We start from the raw sequence: 17,269 nt of genomic DNA on the forward strand, positions 1-17,269 counted from the left end.
CATAAAACAACCAACAAGTTAAAAACACAAATACAAAATACAATATAAAAAGCACAACCAGGATAAAAACCAGGCAGCAAAATTGATATAAGGTTAAAATACAGAGTTAAAACAGTATAATTTAAATTTAAGTTAAAATTAAGTGTTAAAATACTGAGTGAATAAAAAGGTCTTCAGCTGGCGACGAAAGGAGTACAGTGTAGACGCCAGGCGGACCTCTCTGGGGAGCTCGTTCCACAACCGGGGTGCCACAGCGGAGAAAGCCCTCCTCCTAGTAGCCACCTGCCTCATTTCCTTTGGCAGGGGCTCACGGAGAAGGGCCCCTGTGGATGATCTTAAGGTCCGGGCAGGTACATATGGGCGGAGGCGTTCCTTCAAATAACCTGGCCCCAAACTGTTTAGGGCTTTAAATGTCAATACCAGCACTTTGAATCGGGCCCAGACCTGGAGTGGCAGCTAATGAAGCTGGAAAAGGACTGGCGTAATGTGATCTCGCCGGCCAGTCCCTGTTAGTAAACGGGCTGCCCTGTTTTGTACCAGCTGAAGCTTCCGGACCGTTTTCAAAGGCAACCCCATGTATAACGCATTGCAGTAATCCAAACGAGAGGTTATCAGAGCATGGATAACGGTAGCTAGGCTATCTCCGTCCAGATAAGGGCGCAGTTGGTATATCAGCCTAAGCTGATAAAAGGTGCTCTTTTCCACTGAGTCCACCTGTGCCTCAAGTTTTTATTCTGTTTTTATTTTATTTTATCTTGTACACCGCTCCGAAATTTTGAATGAGGAGCGGAATATAAGTATTGTAAATAAATAAATAAATAAATAAATGACCCAGCCACCAGCTCACAGCTACATTGTACTTTCCCCCACGGCACTGCACTTTTGCGGTGTGTCGTTTTACTGTGCCTTTTTACATTGCTCCGATGTTACCACGGTTGTGTATTGTCTGTCAGTGGTGGCTTCAGTTCGGATTAAGAGCATGGGCGTGGTCAGGAGTGAATCCCACTGCAGGTAGGCATGGGATTGAAGAGCAGGGGCTGGGCTCAATATGCCTAGCAATCGCCACCATGGCAGTATTAAAGTCTGGGAAATAAAAGTAAGGGCAGTTATGCTGAATATCGCATAAGTTCATAAAGGCCTTAGCAAGACCTGGCTTTATCATGGGGCGAACCCAGGAATCATCCCTGTGCAGATAGTTTCTCTCTCCCTCCCTGGCCTCCACAGCACTGTGGGGAAGGAGAGGGCCCAGACAGGGCCTTGGCTTATCTGCAGAAGGAAATGGCTCCTAAATGAGCCAGGCGGCCATCTTATTTCAGCCAGGCAGCCATCTTATTTCCAACATTCCAATCTATCTGAGACAGGAGGGAGGGGGGAGAGCGATGCTACTGTGCATGCTCCATTTAGGAGTTATGAGTCTCTATTCACTTTAATAGGGCAAAGAAATTTTCATTAAAAAACAATGGAAGCGAATTTTGAAAAAAGAAAAGCCATTCCACCAACTAGAAGGACAGCGGGACAAGATCCCATCACTGGTTTGAAGGGTAAGGGTCCCAATTCGGAGCTTTTAGTGAGCAAAAAAATAGTCGCCAACCCGGAAATAGTAGGCCATTTTGAGCCAGACAGGTTTTTCCCATTTTCGTACTTTGAACTGCCATCCTGCCCTCAATATTTCACAAATCTTCTTGAAACGCGCAGGGTATGTAAAACCAGCATTTCTTTCTGGCAGGTCTCCATTTCAGAAAGATTGGTGAAACATTTTCCATTTTATGAACGTCAGAATGACCCACCCCCAATTACGGCCTTAACATGGTGGAATGCTCTTTTCACTGATCGCCTATAACAGCTTTTTCAGTGGTCCCGGGCTGAGTCTGAGACTGCAGAACATGTGGCCCGTTGCCGTGGTTTGACCCAGCTTCGTGCGATTCCTCGCATGGAGCCGGGAAACCACGCACAGGGCGCAGCACTCCTCAGGAGCGCTGCGCCCATCGGGGGTAGGGGGGAAGCAGAGGGGAAATTAAGTTAAATTAAAAAAACCTCTACTTTTAGCGCATGAGCGTTCGTGCGCTCCATCTTCTCTAAAAAAAATGGCGGGTGTGACGCCTTTCTTCCTGAGGTCGTTGTGCCTCACATGTAAACAGAGGAGGGATCTCATGTTAATCACAAGGTGAGATCTTTCCTCCTCCGTCACGGACCATGATGTAAGTCTAGCTAAGGCCTAAGGCTTTCCAAGTTGTCCAGCATTGCCAGAAGACAAAGAAGCAAAAATGGTTTTCACAGTTGGCTGCCCATTACCACCATCTGACAAGGGCGCTGCAGTTTTTCTTGCTTGTATAGCCTGCGTTCACTCCTGCCATATAACCCTATTGGTGCCGCTTCGTCACCAAGGCCACAGCTAGACCTAAGGTTTATCCTGGGATCATCCAGGGTTCGCCCCTGCCTGAGCACTGGATCCCCTGTGTGGAACCTAGATGAACAGGTTTGACCCCTGGACGATCCAGGGATAAATCTTAGGTCTAGCTATGGCCCAATATACCAAGGTATATTTAAGTACCTTTAAGGCTGCAAGCTTACCTGAGAGTAAGTCTTACTTAACCACTGAGAGACCAGTCACCCATTGCACATCCTTTGCAACAGCTCGGGGGAAGGAACCAACAACCTAAGGTGATTTTTTTTCACACCTGAAAGGGCCGGCGCTACCATTAGGCCAACCAGGCAGCCGCCTAGGGTGCAGACCTCCAAGGGGTGCAGTCCTGCCCTTTGAGGGTCACAGTTTTATACAAATTGGCTGTTTTAAGAAAAAACATAATAAAAGGAAAATATAATAGTTCAGAAACTCTTCTTGAACAGCTGAATTGAAGTTGGCAATTTTTGGGGTGGGGGTGGGGTGGGGGTGGGTGCAAGTAGCTCACCTTGCCTAGGGCACAAAATAGTCTGGCAACAGCCCTGCACACCTCGAAGGGCAGAAGTGTCTGCAGACTAGGAGCCAAGAACGAGCGCTCTCTCTCTGCTCTCCATAGAGCTCCCTCCTCTAACCACTAGGCTGGATGATCACTTCGTTCCACATGGTTGGCCATCCGATTCCTGGAGCCTGGTGTCAGTTCTGAGCAAGCAGTCCGTTGAAAGGACGTCCCTCACTTGACAGGTTCTCTGCTTAGCTGCTGACAGCTGGGACAGAGCAGGGATCCCAAAGCCGGCACTGTGCATTTCAGATAACTTGTCAGGTCCCTGGGAGCCAAGTCAAAGCTGACTGTAATTCTCCACAGGCAGCTTTCCTTGGGTGCTTTTCTTGGGTGCTTTTCTTTTAGCTGCCCCAGATAGGAAACAAAAGCGGGGTGGGGTGGGGGTGGACTTAAGATATCTACCCTAATAGCCGCTGAAGCCCAGTTAAATCTGTTGATTTAATTAATTAATTAAATTTGTATTAATGATTTGGACAAGGAGGTGCAGGGAACGCTTATTAAATTTGCAGATGACACCAAATTGGGTGGGATAGCTAATACCTTGGAAGACAGAAACAAACTTCAAAGTGATCTTGATAGGCTGGAGTGCTGGGCTGAAAACAACAGAATGAAATTTAATAGGGATAAATGCCAAGTTCTACATCTAGGAAACAGAAACCAAAGGCACAGTTACAAGATGGGGGATACTTGGCTCAGCAATACTACAAATGAGAAGGATCTTGGAATTGTTGTAGATCGCAAGCTGAATATGAGCCAACAGTGCGATATGGCTGCAAGAAAGGCCAATGCTATTTTGGGCTGCATTAATAGAAGTATAGCTTCCAAATCACATGAGGTACTGGTTCCTCTCTATTCGGCCCTGGTTAGGCCTCATCTAGAGTATTGCCTCCAGTTCTGGGCTCCACTATTCAAGAAGGACGCAGACAAGCTGGAGCGTGTTCAGAGGAGGGCAACCAGGATGACCAGGGGTCTGGAAACAAAGCCCTATGATGAGAGAATGAAAGAACTAGGCATGTTTAGCCTGGAGAAGAGAAGATTGAGGGGAGACATGATAGCACTCTTCAAATCCTTGAAAGGTTGTCACACAGAGGAGGGCCAGGATCTCTTCTCGATCCTCCCAGAGTGCAGGACACAGAATAACGGGCTCAAGTTAAAGGAAGCCAGATTCCAGCTGGACATCAGGAAAAACTTCCTGACTGTTAGAGCAGTATGACAATGGAATCAGTGACCTAGGGAAGTTGTGGGCTCTCCCACACTAGAGGCCTTCAAGAGGCAGCTGGACAACCCTCTGTCAGGGATGCTTTAGGGTGGATTCCTGCATTGAGCAGGGGGTTGGACTCGATGGCCTTGTAGGCCCCTTCCAACTCTGCTATTCTATGATTCTATGGTTATTTTTAATTATTGCACCCTTTTTCTGAAAGAACACAAAGTCTTTAAAAAGGCTGCAATGCTAGCAAATGCACATTCTAGGGAGTCAACAGTGGAGGCTGGTGACTCCAATTTCAGTGGGGCGGTAAATCAATTCTGGGTTTTAGTCAGACCAGTTAGGACTCTAAAGGAGCTACCCAAGGCACTGGAACCATTTCTGGGAATACGTTTCAGCACTTTGGATAGCTCCTTTGGAGTTGTGGCTGGTTTTGACTAAAAGTCAGAGTGGATTCACCCACCCACCCACTCAAAATCAGAGTCACCCGCTACCCCTGGGAGTAAGACCCCCAAAATTCAGTGTGACTTTCTTCAGAGAAGGACATAGCTGGCTAGGGAATGCTTGGAGTCGTAGGACTTTCCCCTGTCTAATCATGCATAGGATTGTGCCCTTATTATGCTAAGAACTGTTTTATATAAAGTAAAGATATTCCTAGTGTGTTGCATCTTTGCAATCCAGCAGCACCTGTTGAATTCCAAACAGCTCTCCTGTCAAACCTACAGGGCACCCTTCCAGGGCAAAAGGGGACACCCCCACATTCAATGCTAGGTGATATGAATTTGCCAACTTCCCCTCCCCCAGCAATTCTCTGACACCTTCTTAACAGCAGTGTAACAAGGAGAATTTCAAAGGGTGTAACTCTTTTTTGGCGTGCCACGGTAGCAACGGAGAAAGTGCCACTAAATATATTTCCGTCTGTCACACAGTTTATTTATTTATTTATTTATTACATTTTTATACCGCCCAATAGCCGAAGCTCTCTGGGCAGGAGCCCGGCCAGAAAAAAACTAATTTTGTGCATGCAAAATAGAATATGTAAAACCAGTGGCTCTGATTTCGGTGGAGCGGTGAATCCATTCCGGGTTTTAGTTGGAACCAGACGGAACTCTAAAGAACCTATCCAAGTTGCTGGACCCATTCAGCACCGTGGATAGTTCCTTTAGAGTTCTGGCTGGTTCTTGCTAAATCCCAGAATGGATTCACAACCCCACTGTATTATTATTATTATTATTATTATTTATTTATATAGCACCATCAATGTACATGGTGCTGTACAGATAACACAGTAAAAAGCAAGACCCTGCCGCATAGGCTTACAATCTAATAAAGTTGTAGTAAACAATGAGGAGGGAAAGAGAATGCAAACAGGCACAGGGAAGTGTAAACAGGCACCGGGTAGGGTGAGGCTAACAGTATAGAGTCAGAACAAACTCAATATTTAAAAGCTATAGGGAAAAAAAAGTTTTTAGCTGAGTTTTAAAAGCTGTGATTGAGTTGGTAGTTCTCAAGTGTTCTGGAAGAGCGTTCCAGGCGTAAGGGGCAGCAGAAGAAAAAGGACGAAGCCGAGTAAGGGAAGTGGAGGTCCTTGGGCAGGCGAGAAATATGGCATCAGAGGAGCGGAGAGCACGAGCGGGGCAATAGTGTGAGATGAGAGAGGAGAGATAGGCAGGAGCTAGACCGTGAAAAGCTTTGAAGGTTAACAGGAGAAGTTTATATTGGATTCTGGAGTGAATTGGAAGCCAATGAAGAGATTTCAGAAGTGGAGTGACATGGTCAGAGCGGCGGGCCAAGAAGATGAAATCAGAGCCACCAGCCTGCACTGCTCCAAACTCCTATTGCATAGCCCAGGGTGGGTGTGGGTGAAGACCCTTATCTGGTTGCAAATGGCCAGGGCTTTTGTCGCGTGGCACGTTGCAAAACAAACAAACAAGAGAGAGACAGACAGAGAGAGAGAGACAGAGACAGAGAGAGACAGAGAGCGACAGAGAGAGAGAGCGAAAGAGAGAGACAGAGAGAAAGAGAGAGAGAGAAAGAGAGAGAGAGAGAGAGAGAGAGAAAGAGAGACAGAGAGACAGAAAGAGAGAGAGAGACAGAGAGAGAGACAGACAGACAGAGAGAGAGAGAGAGAGAGAGACTGTCTGTGAACTAGACAAGACAAAATGTTTTGTCTAGTTCACAGACAGGGTTTGCTTCAGCCGCAGGTTTCATAATCTGTCTCTTTAGAGGCCAATTAATGTTGTGGAGGGGATTAGCTGACTTGGTCTCTCTGATCAGAAAGTTCCAGTGCACTCCGGCAGAGCCCAGGCCTGCCAACTTTGGGCAATCGAAAGATTTCTGCTCTGATGTTCAAACCCCAGCTCATGCCTCGACCCACGCTGGAAGCCAAGGGCATCGTATCTGCATTTATTGCTATCATGGTGGGAAGATTGCTGGCCATGAAATGCGATGAAACACCCGCCTAGCCTAGCCTTGCTAGGGTGGCCCCTTACTCATCACCCAAGAAGAGGAACACCATTACCCACCCACCCAAAAAAGAGGACAAAAAAAGAGACCGATGTATATAATGCTTGCATATGCCGATTTATAGGTATAAATTCAAATTTACACATGTTTATGATCATTTAAAAAGAAATGCAGTAGATTTCGTCATAGCGAGAAAGACAGACAGGGTGACCTGGTTAGCGTGCTGTCCAGGGGTAAACTCTTGAGGGGCAGCTTGAAAGCTTCACCAGCCGAACGTGATTTACTCTCAGGTAAGCATGTAGCCTTACAGGTACTTAAATATTTATTTTATTTATTTTTGCATTTATACTCCACCTTTTTTCCTCCAAGGAACCCAAGGTGGCACACATAATCCTCCTCCTCCATTTTATCCTCACAACAACCACCCTGTGAGGCGGGTTGGGCTGAGAGTCTGTGACTGGCCCATAGTCACCTAGTGGGGTTCCGTGGTTGAGTGGGGACTAGAACCCGGATCTCCCGACTCCCAGTCTAACACTTTAGCCACTACACCACACTGGCTCTTGCCTTGGTCTTGGCCCAGGCTGTATCAGAAACTGGAAGGCATCTTGGTAAACAGGTGGGGATGGGAGCATTTCCATTTAGTGAATGACAAAGGCAGCTGAAACAAAAAAAACTGTGAAGTGGTTTAAATAGCATTGCCCAAGGAAGCAGGGAGGGGAAGCTGGCAAATTCATACCACTTAGCATTGAAATGGGGGTGTCCCTTCCCCCCCAAAAAGGGTGGCATGTAGCTTTAACAGCAGAACAGGCTGGAATTTGTCCCTCCGTCCCTTCCCTGGCCCCGCCCCATTCTCCTGGCCCCACCCCTTTCTCCTGGCACCGCCCCTTTCTCCTACCTCCCCTTTTCCAGACCGCCAATCATTTAGCAGTTACACATCATTTTTGCAGGTTGAAATTCCTCTACTAAGAAATAGTTAGTGGCAGTGACACCTTTAAGCTAATCTGTGCTGGTGTGATTGTTGTTATTTTAGCCCCGCCCCCCACTGGAACGCCCCTCCCCCAGGGCATCTCCAAAAGTGAATTTGGCCCACAGGCTGAAAAAGGGTCAATTCTCCTGTCATGAGTACCCAAGACAAGTATAGATCCTTATTTTGGTATGTGACATGCCGGAGAGTATGAATATGCAGAGTTTTATTTGATTTTTGGTCTGTGCGCCTTACTTTTATTTTATTTTTTCCAGGGGGAGGGCAAAAGGATCCCACCCCATAAGGACGGTGACATCCCCGACCTATGGATGGATGTGCTTTTTAAAAGCTGCAATTCACAGGTTAGTGGATCCCTTCCAAGAACAGTTTGCAACCCTTAAGTCAACAGATTCAAGTCCGTTTATGTGGCCAGGAACGCGGCAAGGAGGACCAGCCCAGGGTAGCGTGCTCCTTAATATTTGACCACGGGGCAGGGATTGCAACAAGGACATAGCTCTGAACATGAGGTAACGTCTGTAGAAGGACACAGTTACGACACAGTTGCTTTCAGCCGGTTGTGTAAGTACCAGCGACGGCTGCCTAAACCACACTGGGCAACGCTATGATCATGAAGAAGTAAAAAAATATCATGTTATAGGAAGCATCAAAGCTAGGGCGACCCTATGGAAAGGAGAGCAGGGCTCCTGTATCTTTAAGTGTTGTATAGAGAAGGGAATTTCAGCAGGTGTCATTGGTATGCATGCAGCACCTGGTGCAATTCCCTCTTCATCACAACAGTTCAAGCTGCAGGAGCTCTGCCCTCTTTTGTATCTGGTCATGAGGGAAGGACTCCTGGAACTTTAACTGTTGTGATGAAGAGGGAATTGCACCAGGTTCCCCATATATACAAATGACACCTGCTGAAATTCCCTTTTCTATGCCACTGTTAAAGCTACAGGAGCCCTGTCCTCCTTTTCATAGGGTCACCCTAGTGTACAAACGTGGAGGAAAGGCTGCCAACTTGTTAACCAGCTGCTGCGCTTCTGCCTACGGTGAATGTTGGCTTGATGTGCGGAAGTTAATGGGTGACAATGTTGATCTCTATGAACATCCCCCCTGCTGATTTTGGCAGACGAAGCTACTGCTAAAGGCACAAGAGCAGGCCAGTCATTTTTGTGATCAGTTGGCAACTCTACCGAGTGGAGGGCTCTCATCCGTAGTTGTTGCTTGCCCTCTCAGGTTTCCCTGTTCATGTCTCATCCCAGAAGCAACCCAGACCAACCTTGCTTTGTTTGCAAAGGTCTGGAATTGCCACTGGAGGTGGCGTGGATGAAATTGGACTCATGAGCAAAGTGAATGTCATTAAACATTTACCAGAGCGATTCTGGAACATCTCCCTTCAGGGCGAAGGCAAATAATCCAACATGCAAAATAATCCAACACGCTTCTCCTATTCAGGGTGGAAAGCAGTTAAGAGACGCAGCCTGCAAATAATGACCTTGCGCAGGCTGAATGGCAGAGTCCGGTAGTGGGTGCCGTTTATATTTAATTGCTCTGAGTTTCTGTTAAAATTGTAGAGAGTTTGACGAATTTAATTAGCAGGGTTGACTAAAAGTGGATGTTTACTAGCTGGGAAACATCCCAAACCTCTCCTTAAAGTGAGAGTCAAATTATATATTCGGAGTGAGAACTGTTTACCAGGCACCCTGTTGTTTATAGGATCAAGGAAATCCGAATCCATTTTGGGGCCCACTGAGTCATAGAATCATAGAGTAGCAGAGTTGGAAGGGGCCTACAAGGCCATCAAGTCCAACCCCCTGCTCAGTGCAGGAATCTACCTTCAAGCATCCCTGACAGATGGTTGTCCAGGTGCCTCTTGAAGGCCTCTAGTGTGGGAGAGCCTAGGTAACTGGTTCCATTGTCGTACTGCTCTAACAGTCAGGAAGTTTTTCCTGATGTCCTGCTGCAATCTGGCTTCCTGTAACTTGAGCCCGTTATTCCGTGTCCTACACTCTGGGAGGATCAAGAAGAGATCCTGGCCCTCCTCTGTGTGACAACCTTTCAAGTATTTGAAGAGTGCTAAATCTGCAACTCTGTCTATGCAGAGCAGGAATTCAAGGCTGTTTCCACTGCAGCTCTTTGAAAATGATCTCAGGTCCTACACAGGAGAGTGTGTATTTGCAGGGTAAAATTTCTGCTGTTCTGTTGATCTTCACTGTGGGGCTGTCTTCACGGCGCTGTGTCCCTCCTAAACCCTGTGGTTTCACTTAACCAGGGTGACATCAGATGATCCCCACGCCAAGGAGGGAGCGTGGCCTTTCTGGCAGTCATCCGGGAACAGGAGCTGCCGCCCCGTCTTCTTCCTGGCTTCCAGCAATCAATCTGCGAGAACCACCCCCCGGACTGGCCATGGAGCAAGGTCAGACAGCGGAAGAGCCAGGGTGACTTTGCTCCCACTGAAAAAGTGAGGGTACATCCCTAACTTTTTTTTTACTACGCAGCTCCGTGGAAAAGCCCTGTGGTGGCTGCAGATCTGGAGCTGCGTCGTATAACCAACACAGCGCAGATTGGTGACCACATAAAGACAGTGCCCCCCAAAGATTCATGAGTAAATCTGCCACCTTAAAAAAGCAACAACCATCTCTGCTCCTATGCCTTAAACACCAAGCATGTAAACCACCCAGAGAGCCCTGACTATGGGAGCGGTATAGAAGTGTAATATTTATTTATTTATTTATTTATTTATTACATTTTTATACCGCCCAATAGCCGAAGCTCTCTGGGCGGTTCACAAAAATTAAAACCACAATAAAACACCCAACAGGTTAAAAACACAATTACGAAATACAGTATAAAAAGCGCAACCAGGATAAAACCACGCAGCAAAATTGATATAAGATTAAAATACAGAGTTAAAACAGTAAAATTTAAATTTTAATTAAAATTAAGTGTTAAAATACTGAGTGAATAAAAAGGTCTTCAGCTGGCGACGAAAGCAGTACAGTGTAGGCGCCAGGCAGACCTCTCTGGGGAGCTCGTTCCACAACCGGGGTGCCACAGCGGAGAAAGCCCTCCTCCTAGTAGCCACCTGCCTCCCTTTCTTTGGCAGGGGCTCACGGAGAAGGGCCCCTGTGGATGATCTTAAGGTCCGGGTAGGTACATATGGGAGGAGGCGTTCCTTCAAATAACCTGGCCCCAAACCGTTAAGGGCTTTGAATGTTAATACCAGCACTTTGAATCAAGCCCAGACCTGGACTGGCACCCAATGAAGCTGGAAAAGGACTGGTGTAATGTGATCTCGCCGGCCGGTCCCTGTTAGTAAACGGGCTGCCCTATTTTGTACCAGCTGAAGCTGGTACAATAAATAAATAAATTTATTGTACAAGTAATAAATAAATAAACGGTTCACCTGCCGAAATTCAGTGTGCCTAGTTGCCATTAATGGCACAGCGGTATTTATTTATTTATTACATTTATACATTACCCCATAGCCGAAGCTCTCTGGGTGGTTTACAAAGCAGTGGAGCCAGAGGGGGGAAAAGAAGAGAGAGAGATGGCAACCCTAGTTGCAACCCATAACTGGCTTGTAGAATTTTCTGCATTTTCTATTTTTGTCTCGCTTTATTATTTAATTTATCTATAGTGCAGAAAGAAAGAACCAGGCACTTGGGATGGAAAGAAATGAATACAGAAGAGATGGATACATGCCAGCCTTCCTCAACCTTGTGGCCTTCAGATGTTTTAGACTACAACTCCCAGCATTCCTGACCATTGGCCATGTTGGTTGGGGTTGATGGGAGTTGAAGTCCAAAACATCTGGAGGGCTCCAGGTAGGGGAAGGCTGTTTTTGTATGTTTTTGTGGTTTTAAATTGTATGTTTTTGTGATTTAAATTTTTTGTATATTGTTTTTAAGTGTTTTTATCCCATGTAAAATGCCCAATGAGCCTCAGGTATGGGGCAGTATAAAAATGTAAATAATATTAATAATAATAATATATTATTATTATTATTATTATTATTATTATTATTATTATTTATTGTATTTATATACCGCCCCATAGCCAAAGCTCTCTGGGAGGATCACATAAGATAAAACATTTAAAAACAATATACAAAAAATAAAACCACAAAGACATGCGAAATTCACATACATTTAAAACCACTAATATTAAAAGAATGGGATTTTCATATTGTAGGTTGAAGATGGTTTCTAGATCTCAAAAACTGTTTGTATGATGATATTCCCTAAATTAGAACATTTTAAATTGTTCTAATTTAGGTGGGGGATATTTTGTTTGTTGTGTGTGTGTGTGGGGGGGGGAAGTATACTAGTGGGTGGATCAACAGCCAAAAGATGAGAAGACCAGAGCCAAGAGCATGGGGGAAGCCCTCAGAAAACCCACAGCATCCCTTTTGTGAAGTGGCAATGGTAGGGTGACCACATGAAAAGGAGGACAGGGCTCCTGTATCTTTAACAGTTGTACTGAAAAGGGAATTTCAGCAGGTGTCATTTGTATATATGGGGAACCCGGTGAAATTCCCTCTTCATCACAACAGTTAAAGCTGCAGGTGCCCTGCCCTCTTTTAAATCTGGTCACTCTAGTATAGCTCCTGCACCTTTAACTGTTGTGATAAAGAGGGAATTTCACCAGGTCCTCCATAAATACAAATGACACCTGCTGAAATTCCCTTTTCTATGCAACTGTTAAAGATACAGGAGCCCTGTCCTCCTTTTCACATGGTCACTCTACTTTAACCAAGGAAAGTTGTAAACTGGGCAGGTGACCATATGAAAAGGAGGACCGGGCTCCTGTATCTTTAACAGTTGCATAGAAAAGGGAATTTCAACAGGAGTCATTTGTATATATGGAGAACCTGGTGAAATTTCCTCTTCATCACAACAGTTAAAGCTGCCCTCTTTTAAACCTGGTCACTCTAGTATAGCTCCTGCAGCTTTAACTGCTGTGATGAAGAGGGGATTTCACCAGGTTCTCTGTATATACAAAGGACACCTGCTGAAATTCCCTTTTCTATGAAACTGTTAAAGATACAGGAGCCCGGTCCTCCTTTTCATAGGGTCACCCTAGGCAACGAAGCAAGCCCTATTGAACTCAGTGAGGTTTACTTCTAAGGAAATGTGGAGCTGTTTTGGCCATACTATAGCCACAGATGTTTAAGGTGTTACATTCCATTCCAATGTGATGTTGAAAATGGGGTGGTTCTATATGTGTCGGGCAGGCACTGTAAAATGTTTGTGGTTCAGCATGGCCTAAAACCTTCAGCCGTCAGCCAAATTGCAAAAGCCCTGTGCAATTGAAAGGTTCAGACGTCTGACAACCCACTGTGGGAGAGGAGGGAGGCTGAGAGAGAAAACAGGTGTGTGTGTGTGAGAGAGAGCGAGAGACAGACAGGAAAAGATGGCAGAAAGAGAAAAGGTGTAGCCAAGGGTCTCCAACCATTTGGGGGCTGTGGGTAGCATGTCCATATGGAAAGAGGACGGGGCTGCTGTATCTTTAACTAGGGTGACCATATGAAAAGGAGGACAGGGCTCCTGTATCTTTAAGTTGCATAGAAAAGGGAATTTCAGCAGGTGTCATTTGTATATATGGAGAACCTGGTGAAATTCCCTCTTCATCACAACAGTTAAAGGTGCAGGAGCTATACTAGAGTGATCAGATTTAAAAGAGGGCAGGGCACCTGCAGCTTTAACTGTGATGATGAAGAGGAAATTTCCCCAGGTTCCCCATATATACAAAAGACACCTGCTGAAATTTCCTTTTCAATACAACTGTTAAAGATACAGGAGCCCTGTCCTCCTTTTCATATGGTCACCCTACTTTAACAGTTGAAAAGAGAATTTCAGCAGGTGTCATTTACATATGGGCAGCCCCTGGTGAAATTCCCTCTTTATCACAACAGTTAGAGCTGCAGGAACTGCTCTCTTTTGTATCTGTTCAAGAGGGCAGGGCTCCTGCAGCTTTAACTATTGCGATGCAGAGGGAATTTCACCAGGGGCTGCACGCATACAAATGACACCTGCTGAAATTCCCTTTTCTATGCAACTGTGGGAGTGCTGTTCTCCTTTCCGTAGGGTCACCCTACCCAAAACAGACCAGGAGGGGACAGTGCAGATGACAAAACACAGGCCTAATATGATCAACCACCCAGCTAATAATCTTGCAGCACTATTTTGGACGAATTGCAGTTTATGAACCATTTTGAAAGGCAACCCTTGTAACAATGTGTTGCAAACCAGGGAGTTACCCGAACACAAGTCAGTGTGGCCAAGCTACCCCCGTAGGTAATTGTGGTCAAGTGTCCCCAAGAGGTAGCGCAGGGGTGAAGAACCTCAGTTTCGGGGTGGGGGGAGAAGTCCAGCCCTTCTGGGGTCCCAATCTGTCACTCCAGGGGTCCTCCGGAGGCTGCACTCTGGCAGGAGACACACTACTGCTTTATAGCGGTATTGAAGCGCACTGACAACTGTTGGGGCCAATTGACACGTTCCATATACCACTTTCGAACTGTTTTCATAGCGTTATAACCTGCTTGGTGTAGATCTAGCCTCCCTCTGCCTAGCCCCACTCTTTCCTCCCGACCACTGATCATTCGGTAGTTTTCCAGCTTCGGCAAGGGTTTCGCCTGCCTTCTTAGAGGTTGAAATCTCCCCCCTGCGATATTCTGGCCCCTCCCCTTTTACTTTTAGCTCCAACCACCACTGGAATGCAGCCCCTGAGGCCTTCTCTGAAATGGAATTCGGCCCTCGGGGTTCTAAGAGAGGACGAAAAGTTTATCCACCCATTTCCTTGACACCAGGTGCAACGTTCTGCACTTTGGAGATGATGTGGTGATGGGGGGGGGCGGGAAGTTGAATTTCTGCCTATTAGGGGTGTGCACGGACCCCCCCGCTCCGCTCCGCCCATACTCCGCTCCTCTTCGCCGTGGAGCTCCGGCTCCGAATCGGAGCTCCGCAGTGGTGGGGAGTGGTGCCAGGTAAGGCTGGGAGAGGAGGGTGGGGGGGGTTTACCGGGCCCTGCCGCTGAAGCCACCCGTGAGGCGACAACGGCAGAGCCCGGTAAGGGACCAATGGGGAGGGGGGCCTTACCTGCCTCCGTCCGCGGTCCGTCGGCTTTTTCAATTGAGCCCGCAGTTCAACCAGGAAGTCTGAGCCGCAAGTGCTTTCACCTCGATCCGCTTCGCCACACTCCGCCGGCCCCCCAATCCTCTTCGCCTCCGCCTTAAGGGGAGGCGAAGCACCCCGCTCCGCTTCTAATTCGCCGGTCCGATTAGAAGCGGAGCACATCCCTACTGCCTATTATATAGAGGGGTGTGTGTGTATAAGAGAGAGACAGAGAGAATAAGAAGGTGGCAGAAAGAGAAAAGGTGCAGGCGAGCGAGAGACATCGAGAGATCCAATTGTAACTATAAGGGGAAACCCACTTCGTCCCCAGGGCTGGTGCTACCATAGAGGTCACTCAGGTGGCCGCCTAGAGCGCCAAGGTAAGGGGGGCACTAAACACAACACCAGGAAGCTGCTCTCCCACAGCGGCTCTGAGAGGGCGCTTCCGGGTGCGCCGTTCCGAAGCTGCCCGCCTGCCCCAGCGTCCTGGCTTTGCTTCAGCTGGGTGGGCGCTCAGCCGAAGCAAAGACAGGACGCTGGGGTGGGGGGACGGGCGGGAGGCTTTGGAACGGCGCGACCGGAAGTCGCTCTCCCAGAGCGGCTTCCAGACAGGCGCACCGTTTGGAAGCCGCCCGCCCCCCCCCCCAGCATCCTGGCTTTGTTTTGGCTGGGCGGGCGAGATGGCGCCCCGCACCCGGGTCCGCTGGGGTGGGTGTGGGTGGGTGTGGGTGGGTGAAAGCAGCTCACCTGCCTAGGGCGCAAAATAGTCTGACACTGGCCCTGTTCGTCCCCCACAATGCCTGGAGTTTTTGCAAAGCACTGTTCCCACCGCCAGGATTCACACTGAGACCTTCAGCAAGGTGATTTCCAGCTGCACCCAGCCCGCTGTGGGGGCTGTGATGGTTGCTATATCTGCCAGAGAAGGGGGCTGAAAGGGTGATCCTATTATCTGCCCACCGTAGCTAGCGGGAGACGGAAATCTTGCTATTGTGTTCACGGTAATTGCTTCGCCTACAGCGGCCGGAGCTTCAAAGGGACCAGACGGACGTACCGGCTGCAGGGTGCCCACGCCAGCTTACCCGGGTGGTGAGAACTGGCTCAAATGCCAAGGCACCAGCTGCACATTGATCCCTCATGTGCTGCTCCTGCGGTGTCCGTTTTGGCCAACAGATAGCTGAGACCTGGGGCCGAGAGACCTTGCCCTCCAAGACGGGGGCAATTTGTAATGACATTGCAAGCGAACGTGGTGCGTGGCGCCCTTCTTGGGCAGAGACTGCTTCGTAGGAATGATGGATACAGGTCCTCCTCACTTCCTTGAGCAGTGATCAGTCCAGGCATATCCAAGGTTTGTAATTAGGGAGGAAAGCAGAAACGTAAGAACATATGAAGAGCCCTGCTGGATCAGACCAAAGGTCCCTTTAAAGATTCTAACAGCAGAAACTTCACTCATTCATGCAGGTGTTCCTGAACACTGATTTTTAGTAGCGACTTCATTGGCTTCCAATTCACTTCAGAATCCAATATAAACTTCTCCTGTTAACCTTCAAAGCTTTTCACGGTCTAGCTCCTTCCTATCTCTCCTCTCACACTATTGCCCCGCTCGTGCTCTTCGCTCCTCTGATGCCATGTTTCTCGCCTGCCCAAGGGCCTCTACTTCCCTTGCTCGGCTTCGTCCATTTTCGTCTGCTGCCCCTTACGCCTGGAACGCTCTTCCAGAACATTTCAATCGCAGCTTTTAAAGCTCAACTAAAAACTTTTCTTTTTCCTAAAGCTTTTAACACTTGATGTTGTGCAGACTTCTACTGTTACTTTCTACTGTTAGTTTTACCCTACCCTGTGTCTGCTTACCCTACCCTGTACCTGTTTGCATTCTCTTCCCCTCCTTATTGTTTTACTATGATTTTATTAGATTGTAAGCCTATGCGGCAGGGTCTTGCTATTTACTGTTTTACTCTGTACAGCACCATGTACATTGATGGTGCTATATAAATAATAATAATAATAATAATAATGCTGTGTTGCTTTTATTTTGCAAAGTGCACTGCTGTCTTTATTTGATAAAAGGCGGCCTGTCAATAGTTTCAATGAATAATAATAGTTATGATCTAATGTCCCTACCAAAATAGGGTTGCAGAAGGAAGTAAAGGGTTCAGATTGTGTTCAGACCCCAAAGGAGTAACGGTGGAGCACAATCTCCAGAAAGGAAGAGGGATTCTGTTGCCCTAATTGGCTGTTTGGGATTCATTGGCATGCCTGTTCAATTCTCTCAGCCCGGCCGACATCATAGAATAGCAGAGTTGGAAGGGGCCTACAAGGCCATGAGTCCAACCCCCTGCTCAATGCAGGAATCCACCCTAAAGCATTCCTGACAGATGCTTGTCCAGCTGTCTCTTGAAGGCCTCTAGGGTGGTAGAGCCCACAACCTCACCAGGCAACTGATTCCATTGTCGTACTGCTCTAACAGTCAGGAAGTTTTTCCTGATGTCCAGCTGGAATCTGGCTTCCTTTAACTTGAGCCCGTTATTCCGTGTCCTGCACTCTGGGAGGATCGAGAAGA

This window comes from Elgaria multicarinata, chromosome 5, assembly GCF_023053635.1.
Source record: "Elgaria multicarinata webbii isolate HBS135686 ecotype San Diego chromosome 5, rElgMul1.1.pri, whole genome shotgun sequence".
NCBI classification, from domain to species: Eukaryota; Metazoa; Chordata; class Lepidosauria; order Squamata; family Anguidae; genus Elgaria; species Elgaria multicarinata.